The sequence below is a fragment of the Elephantulus edwardii genome, unplaced genomic scaffold, assembly GCF_000299155.1.
Source record: "Elephantulus edwardii isolate Elephantulus edwardi_28Jun2011 unplaced genomic scaffold, EleEdw1.0 scaffold00009, whole genome shotgun sequence".
NCBI classification, from domain to species: Eukaryota; Metazoa; Chordata; class Mammalia; order Macroscelidea; family Macroscelididae; genus Elephantulus; species Elephantulus edwardii.
Window position 1 is genome coordinate 21912942 of NW_006399759.1, and position 8820 is coordinate 21921761.

Genomic DNA, 8820 nt, shown 5'->3' on the forward strand with positions numbered 1-8820 from the left:
CCTTGGAGAAGGATATCATGCTAGAAAAGGTGGCAAGTCAGTGTAAGAGAGGAAGACTCTCAACAAGATGGAGTGACACAGTGACTGTAATAGCACTAAAATTATTTTTATCATTTGCTCAATGATATGCTTATGCCTGGAATTCACTAGGTTCTTAACAGCCAAACCTTGTACTAATCAACCATATACAACTAAGTTGTGGGTATTTCTTCATGAACTAATGTTTACATTTCCTTCATTCTTTTTTAATAGCGTGGAATAAAATGACTTGATATCAGATAGTATTTTATTGCAGAGGCTGCATAAAAACATCCATGTCAACATCTACTTTTTATTGCAATTTACTCATATAAATGGTGTGTTACATATCATTCTTCCCTTACCCATTTTCCTTCTCTGACTTTTCCTCAGTTTTTGGGTTGTTTTGTGTTGTTTTTTTTTTTTAAATTATTTCTATTAGACATAGGATAGCAATCTTTGAATAATGATTTTTTTTAACAGCAAGTTAAATAAAATTAGGCTTCAAGTTTATCTTTCTCTCTGGTTGTTATTTCCAGGTGAATGGTAGTAAACTCTGCTTTTCACTTGTGGAGGAAGCAAAAGCACTATCAAAATTTCAGACTGTAGCTTCCTTTTGGCCAGTTTTGGCAGCCACATCTTAAAGATCTTTTTTAAAAAATAAATTCAGAATTTATGTCAGATACCCATTGTAGCCTGGATGACTTCGTATAATGCAAGTATTGCATAATCATGTTATTTTTATCCCTTGACAGCAGAATTTACAATGCCTCATTTAATGAGAAATTGAATGGAATATGTGTTTGAAAAATTAATTCATTTTAATAATATATGGCGCTGATACTGGCCATCATTGGCAGAGTTTCTACCTATAAACTAAGAGACCATGAATACCAATTACAGTAAAAAGTAATGAGAGATGTATTATTTCCCTAGGAAAATTACTTTAAAAAATATGCATTCTGACATCTTCAAAATTAATGGCACAATTATGCAGTTCCAAAGTGTAATCAGTAAAATTTTAAATAGCGGTGAAAAGGAGTGAGCATTCATGTTTACTAAAACCCCCCAAAGCCTCTTTCCTGACGGAACTTGCTTTCTAAATCATTGGATTTTAGAGAACATAGCTTTCCAATAAAAAAAAATCTATATTTTAATTTTTCAAACTCTTGTGAGGGGGACTATTTAATAGTAAGCAAAAAAAATAATGATTCAGACATTACAAAATATACTGAGTTAAGACAAAGAAAGGATGAATATTGAAAAGCCAAAAGACATTAAATTACTCATCACAGGGAGCTTAGATGAATAGACTTAGGAAGCACCCTCATTTCAAGAAATGTTTTATATTGCTTAATAAAAGTGCTGCTTTCAAAAAGCAGGCATTTAAAAAAATAAACTGGCGTAGAAATTGTGGGTAAGAAATTAACTTAGAGGTTATATAGTTTCCTATTCAAGCTATGAAACTCTGAAAATCCAGAACAAAAAGTTCTAGAATCAGAGTCAAGCAAATGAAGAGAACCTATACTTAAACTGACACCCAAGTGCATTACATATTATTCCAAATGGTAGAACTTCTTCCAGAGATGAAACACACCACATCATGCTAGAGAAAATTCTAAAGTCAGGCAGACCTAATTATTTTTTAAATGATCATTTTATTAAATAGAAAGAAAACATCTCCATTCCCTTTACTCATTGGTCCTATTACTTTGCTGTACTACTAAGAACACATTGTCTAAGACATTACTTAAAGACAGCTATCAGTTTCAGGCTTCTACTCTCTGGGCTATTTTTGCTTCTATACCTATAAAACATGTATACACTCTGCTTTTGTCTTCTTTCTACATGTTCCCTACAAATGTGAAAATTCATAGAACACATAAACCTTATTCTATTAATGTAGCTAACTAGCATCTAAGGCATATCAAGCTTTTGGTAATTGATGTCTTTGAGTTGTGGTGCTGGAGAAGAGTATTGGACATGCCATGAACTGCCAAGAACACAAACAGATCTGTCCTGAAGAAGGAAAATCCTTGAAGGCAAGGATTATGAAGATCTATCTCACATATTTTAGGTTGGGTTTCCAGGAAGGACCAGTCCTTGGAAAAAGACATTATGCTTGGAAGAATAGAAGATCAGCACAGGAGAGGAAGGCCCTGTATGAGATGACACACTGTGTCAATGGAGGCAAGTGTGCCGGAGATGGTGAAGTTGAATTGGGAAAAGACAAGGTTCAGAGCCATTGTTTATAAATTCACCATGAGTTGTAGTTAACTCAGTGGTACATAATAACAAAACAACATTCATCTGTAATTCAACTGAATTAATCTGTAGCCTCTCAGTCATTCAGACTCTCTCCTCATTCCTTTCATAAAATAGTATTTGTAGACATTGTTCTGTCTACTTGAATTTTTTACTTGATCAAAGAGTTAGTATGATGGAAAGAGATCACATCGCCCTACCAATAAGAGGATGAGGAAAAAGGACTTAGGAAGAGAAGAAAGTTTGTTTCAAGAGAATCAAATCAAAGTATTACTTTCTCAGGAATCAGGATATAAAGAAAAACTTATAGAACACATTACATCCTTGGTAAGAATGCAATAACACATTTCACCATGTTTCTTGTCTTTTTGCCATATTTTCTCATTTGATTATATTTTAAGAACAAAGACTTCTGAAAGCTCATTATGTAGAGCACTACAACATGTCAAGGTAGAGGATTATCTCCCACTCTGTTTACTATCTTCAGAGCTGAATTCAATAATCAGGATTGAAGGATTTAGAGGCCATCAATTGAGATGAAGGAGAGAGACTGACATGAAGATGAGGCTAAGGAAGAAAACAAGAGCATCTTCCAACTCAGACATTGAAGAAGCCCTGGTTCTGGCCAAGGAAGAACTAGTGTGAAGATCCCTGGCAAGAAACTGTATTTTATAGAAATTACATGAGATTTAAATTGTTAACAGCTTTAGTTTGCTTTGTTCCACAATCAATACCCTTGGGACCAGCAGCCAGGAAATCAAAAGATGAATTGCACTGGAAAAGTTGGCTGTTAGAGACCTCTCCAAAGTACTGAAGAGCAACAATGTCTGTCTAGAGACTAAGGTGTGCCTGATCCAGGCCATAGTCTTTGTAATGACTTGCTATGCATGAGAAAGATGGACGACAACAAAGAATGATAGAAGGAGAATTGATGTCTTTGAGCTGTTATGCTGGAGAAGAGTATTGAAAATACCATGGACGGCTAGGAGAACAAACATGTTTGTCTTAGAGAAGGTAAAACCAGGCTTCTCCTTGAAGGCAAGGATTATGAAGCTTTGTCTAACATTCTTAGGACATGTTGTAAGGAGGGATCTGTCCTTGGAGAGGTACATCATGATTGTGAGGGTGGAGGGACAGCACAAGAGAAGAAGACCCTCTATGAGATGGCTTGATTCAGTGACTGGGATAATTGGGGGGGGGGGAGGTGTGTCATGGCCAACAACACTGGCGCTGGATAGAACAGGGTTTAGATCTGTTGTTCATGGGGTCATCATGAGACGCAGGCAACTCGACGACACATAACAACAACATGATATATATTACATCATATTATTTGTTACATATTCATGGCAACCTACTGTCTCTTAAAACCTGCTGGAGGCTCAGGTATGAGTAGATTCCAACTCAACACTACACAACAACAACAACACATAATTGGGATGATAGGGCTTTCTTGAGATGACTTTATAGAGTCAATATTCATAGTTTTCCAAAAGGGTTGCTAAATTCTGGAGGTCAATGATTCTAGAACATATTCTTGACCTTTCTCAAATCTAATCCACGTCTGATGAGATCCTGTTTCATTCCTCAATTTCTTTTCTGTAGAAAAATTCTATACTAGAGCTAATGATAAAGGAGCTTCCCTTTGCCAGGATCAAAATCTTGGTAGTCTAAAAGATGAAAGCCCCTCTCTTATGAAATAAAGTCCAAACTCTGCAATGTATTGATCTGCCTTCCTATTTTATTTTCATCCCAATCCAAGCGTTATCACCCCATAAAAATGGCTTGTTCTTATTTGGAATGGTCAAGTAAATTTTGACTCTCAACAACCTTATGTGACAGCTTAAAAAATTTTACAAAGTTTTTTATTCTGTAGTTTTTATTAGAATAAATCACCAGGTCTTTTCCCTTGCAGTTGCTGCATGATTTCAAAGTGCCAATTTTTCAGCTAGCAGCTGAGTACTTAACTATACTTCAAAGAAAGGCACTGAATCTTACCTCTATACTCTAAGTTCTTGTAGTAAAGAGGAATGGTAGTAACTTAAGCACATGTTGTTGTTGTTGTTCTGTGTCAACAAGTAGTTTGTGATTCATAGTGACTCTATGTACAACACCTCCCTGCTCTACCCTAAGCCAACTTTATCATCTCTGACACACCTAAGCCCATTACCCTAGTCACTGAATTAATCCATCTAGACAAGTGTCTTCCTCTCTTGCACTGTCCCTCCACCTTCCCAAGCATGGTGTCCTTCTCCAAGGACTGTTTCCTCCTTCCAACATGTCCAAAGTATGTGAGATAAAGCTTCAGAATCCTTTCTTCCAAGGAGTAGCCTGCTCTGACCCTCTCCATGATGAACCTGTTTGTTCTCCTACAAGCCCATAGTATAGTCAATACTCTTCTCCAGCACCACAGCTCAAATATATCAATTAGCATTCTATCATTCCTAGTCATTGTCCAGTGTTCTGACATATATCAAGTAATTGCGAAGATCATGGGCTGGATCAGGTGCATCTTAATTAGATCAATGCCACATCTCAAATCTCATTAAATTATCCCAGTAATTTACATATCACTTCATTCCATCCATCCATCTACTAATCTCTGCTGTTCTAGGACGTTTTCTTCTTCTTCTTGCATTAAAAAGGACTGAAGAACTTGTGAGACACTACACAACATGGATGAGTCCAAAAGTTATTATGCTGAATGAAAGAATTCTGACACAAAAAGGCAGATTGTATAAAACCACTACTGTAAAAATAGAAGGGTTATGGAGGGGGAGAGTGGAGAGAGTAGAAATAGACAACAAACACTGTGAGGAATTAGGGGAAAGGGATTACCAGGAACAAATGGATGAATTGACAATATGTGTATATTGCAATTAACATCAGGGAACAAGATATGCATAATTAATCAAGGAGGGAGGGAAGGGGAGAATTAGAGAAGGAGATGAGGAGGAAGAAGAAGAAAAAGTACAGCAGAGATTAGTGGATGGGTGGATAGAATGAAGTGATATATAAATTACAGGGAGAATTTAATGAGATTTGAGATGTTACATTGCTCAATCGTAATTAATGTTATAAAACAAATATATGTGAATTATGGAATTAAAACCAATTTTTAAAAAACAACCAATTTCTACAGGCTTTAGCATAAAGAAGACATAAATCCTAGCAAGAATCTGCAGTGCAATCCCAAAGACATGCGATTTGAATCCACCAGATGCTCCGCTGGAGAAGGAGGGGCACTCTTTTCCTTGTTTCTCTTTTAAATTCAGGTGGGAGAGACACAAGGCCATATTTTGGTTATTGTGGACTTGTTTTTATTTTATTATACTTCATTTTGAACTTGCACATGAACAATTGATTTTCTGTTCCAAAGTCAACATATAGTCTAGTTTTGACTACTGATAAATTATACTTGGCTTAAACAATGTGAAAATACCCATTTTATTTACTTATTCACGTGGATTATTTTGTGGGGATGATCAAAGGAGGAAGTTTATATTGATAGTAGTATAACAATTCAATGATTTATACAAAGGTGGAGTAAATGGCCTTTGGAATTAAAACTGCCCTTGACTGGGATTATATCTAAAAGGTGAGCTCTGGTGGACTTATGGTAAGGGGTGGTACTGCCAACCCAAAGGCAGGTAGTTCAAATGCACCAGCTGCTTTGCACAAGAAAAATGGGCAATCTCCTCCAATGAAATTTATTACCTTTCAGAACCTGCTGCAAAGTCAGCTATGAAGTGAATCAAACCTGATGACACTTAACATTATTTCTAGAAAGATAATTTTAATGTTTTATTAGTTGTCCCACCACACCTCATACAAAATATTGTTGTTATTGTCTACCTTTGTGTCAGAATACCATAGCTGACCCTCTCATAGGTTTTAAGAGGCAGTTAATTGCACAGGAGAAGATTGTCCATCTCTCCCGCAAAGCAGTTGGTGGCATCAACTGCATGCCTTCAGGATTGCAGCGCAGCTTCTTGTCACTAGACTTACAATTTTGAGATGATCCAGAAAACCAAACATTCCAATTAGAGAGTCCTGAGCATTAAGATTTTTTGTAATCTTTAGAGTGGCACATAACAGTGGTTGAAAGCGTTATTAAAAGTGTATATTAATATTGAACAACTATTCTTGGAGTTATAGAGCACAGTCCCTTAACTGGTGACCATCTATCTGAAATAATAACTCAGTAAACTAAAATGGAAACTCGGGAGAATATTATGATAAAATAGCTTTGTCCACAAGTCACTGATGTAAAACCAAACATATGCTGTTTGATTCCTGAATCAGAGAATCTTTATTCTGACAGATATTGAAAATCTATGTCAACAGAGACAGGACTTCTAGAGCCATGACTAGATATGAAATCATCACATTTGATTTTCAAGAGGGCTCTAACACTAAGAAACCCTTTTATAATGGTCAAGTTCCCTTCTTTTACTGGGACTAGAACTTCTAAATTCAAAAAGGAATGCAAGGCATTTGACTGTGTGGATCACTACAAACTGTGGCTAACTCTGAAAAAACGGGAATGCCAAAAACTTTAATCATGCTTGTGCAGACCAGAAGACGGTCATGGTTCAAAATCAGGATAAGAATGTGTCAGGGATACATCCTATCTCAATACCTTTTCTTTGTTTTGGGGGTTTTTTAAAATAAAATTTTTAATTTTAATTTTGACTTTAATGAACATTTACAGAAAAGTTGGATTTTCATTCATTAATTGTTGCACATTTTACCCTCTTCCCATCTCTTCCCCTTCCTCCAGTTTGTTGGGTTTTTTTTTGTCCATTCATTGTTGGGAAATTAGCTTGCTGTCCCCTTCCTCCCAGTCCTCTTTGCAATGCACCTCTGATTCTGGACTATTGTCGCATGTATAATGCTTAATCATATATTCCTTTTAAACAGTTCTTTCCTTTGTCTGTCCCATTGTAATATTCATTATTTGTCCTCTATTTTCTTAGTTTCCCTCCAACTCCCATGTCAGTTCTGTTTTATAACAGTAGTGTTATGCAGTATTTATCCTTTTGTGACTGATTTATTTCCCTCAACATAGTGTCCTCCAGAATCACCTATGTTGTGCAATATTTTATGAGTTCCTTGTTTTTCAGTGCTGTGTAGTATTCCATTGTATGAATATTTCACAGTTTTTTCTATATCTTTTCAATCTATAGGTGGAACAGATCATCCAGCAGCAGGACTCTATGAGGAGGAATGTAGCATCAGTATTGGAGGAAGACTCATTAACAACCTGCATTATGTAGATGACATAACCTTGTTTATCAAAACTGAGGAGGATCTGAGGCATTTGTTACAGAAGGTCAAGGACTGCAGCCTTCAGTATGAATTGCAGCTCAACATCAAGAAAACAAACATTCTCACCACTGTGAAGATTGGCAGTATCATGATAGACAATGATTGTTAACAGTTTCATTTTGCTTGACTCCACAATTAGCACTCTTGGTATCAGCAGCCAGGAAATCAGAAAATTAATTGCATTGGGAAAATCTTCTGTCAGCGACCTCTCCAGAGTATTGAAGAGCAACAATGTCATTCTGGAGACTAAGATGTGCCTGATCCAGCCCATGATCTTTGCAAGTACTTGCTATGCATCAGAAAGCTGGACAATGATAAGGGATGACAGAAGAACAATTGATATCTTTGAGATGTGGTGCTAGAGAAGAATATTGAATATACCATGGACTGCTAAGAAAACAAACAGGTCTGTCCTGAAGAGGGTGAAAGCAGGCTGCTTCTTGGAGCCATTAATTCTGAAGCTCCGTCTGACATACTTTGGGCATGTTGCAAGGAGATACCAGTCCTTGAAAAGGGACATCATGCTTGGGATGGTAGAGGGACAGTGCAGGAGAGGAAGATACTCAATGATATAGATTGACTCAGTGCCTGGGTAATGAGGATAGGTGTGTCACAGACAAGGTTGGCTCAGGATAGAGCAGGGTTTAGAGGGTTTATAGTGCCAGTGTAAGTCACAAGCAACTTGACAACCATAACAACAAGAATAACAACATACTTACTTGAGTAATAAAAATCTTATGATGTTCAAGAAGTAATGTAGTTAAACAAGTGTTAAACTCTTGTGACACATCATTGTATCACAGAGAAAGAGAGTATGATACTAACTCACAAGAGGGATGCGAACTTGCTATATAACTAAGTCAGTCTTAGACACCTCCAGGTCAAGATAGAGACAAAGATGACAGCTACAGTCTACAATGTAGTTGCAGAAAAATTGGTGTAGCGTATGAGATTTCACCATTCAGACCCTGAAACTAAAATGATGTGCTGTTATTCAATCTACAAAAGATTTATTTATCTAGTTTCTTGGGATCACATTTAGCAATTGTAACTCAGATCACCTGCTCCTAGGATGAAGGATATAGTCTAATAGGTCTATTTGTATAATGAATTGTGGGATTTTTTTTAATAAAAATAAAACCCTAAAATGTAAAAACTAGAATGGGTCTGACATCAGGGTGGGGGTATGACAGAAAAAACTGGATA